Raw genomic sequence first — 1,288 nt, 5'->3', positions numbered from 1 at the left:
TTTGCCAAAAAGTTTCCGAAATCGATTTTGGATTTTACTTTTCATTATTTTGGGGGCTCAGAAATGATGTTTTGGTTGGTCTCTGAAAAAATGATTTGTCAAAGTCGAGTTTTAAAAGGCAACTTGCATACAAGTTTGACTAGTGACAATGAAATTTTGGTTTGCCAAAAAGTTTCCGAAATCGATTTTGGATCGACTTTTTCAATATTTTGGGGGCTTAAAAATGATGTTTTGGTTGGTCTCTGAAAAAATGATTTGTCAAAGTCGAGATTTAAAACGCAACTTGCATACAAGTTTGACTAGTGACAATGAAGTTTTGGTTAGCCAAAAAGTTTCCGAAATCGATTTTGGATCGAACTTTTCATTATTTTGGGGGCTCAAAAATGATGTTTTGGTTGGTCTCTGAAAAAATGATTTGTCAAAGTCGAGTTTTAAAAGGCAACTTGCATACAAGTTTGACTAGTTACATTGAAATTTTGGTTTGCCAAAAAGTTTCCGAAATCGATTTTGGATTTTACTTTTCATTATTTTGGGGGCTTAAAAATGATGTTTTGGTTGGTCTCTGAAAAAATGATTTGTCAAAGTCGAGTTTTAAAAGGCAACTTGCATACAAGTTTGACTAGTGACAATGAAATTTTGGATTGCCAAAAAGTTTCCGAAATCGATTTTGGATTTAACTTTTCATTATTTTGGGGGCTTAAAAATGATGTTTTGGTTGGTCTCTGAAAAAATGATTTGTCAAAGTCGAGTTTTAAAACGCAACTTGCATACAAGTTTGACTAGTGACAATGAAGTTTTGGTTAGCCAAAAAGTTTCCGTAATCGATTTTGGATCGAACTTTTCATTATTTTGGGGGCTTAAAAATGATGTTTTGGTTGGTCTCTGAAAAAATGATTTGTCAAAGTCGAGTTTTAAAAGGCAACTTGCATACAAGTTTGACTAGTTACATTGAAATTTTGGTTTGCCAAAAAGTTTCCGAAATCGATTTTGGATTTTACTTTTCATTATTTTGGGGGCTTAAAAATGATGTTTTGGTTGGTCTCTGAAAAAATGATTTGTCAAAGTCGAGTTTTAAAAGGCAACTTGCATACAAGTTTGACTAGTGACAATGAAATTTTGGATTGCCAAAAAGTTTCCGAAATCGATTTTGGATTTTACTTTTCATTATTTTGGGGGCTCAGAAATGATGTTTTGGTTGGTCTCTGAAAAAATGATTTGTCAAAGTCGAGTTTTAAAAGGCAACTTGCATACAAGTTTGACTAGTGACAATGAAATTTTGGTTTGCCAA

The sequence above is a fragment of the Anopheles marshallii genome (genome assembly GCF_943734725.1).
Source record: "Anopheles marshallii chromosome X unlocalized genomic scaffold, idAnoMarsDA_429_01 X_unloc_23, whole genome shotgun sequence".
Taxonomy (NCBI): Eukaryota; Metazoa; Arthropoda; class Insecta; order Diptera; family Culicidae; genus Anopheles; species Anopheles marshallii.
Note: the sequence above shows the minus strand (reverse complement) of the source record.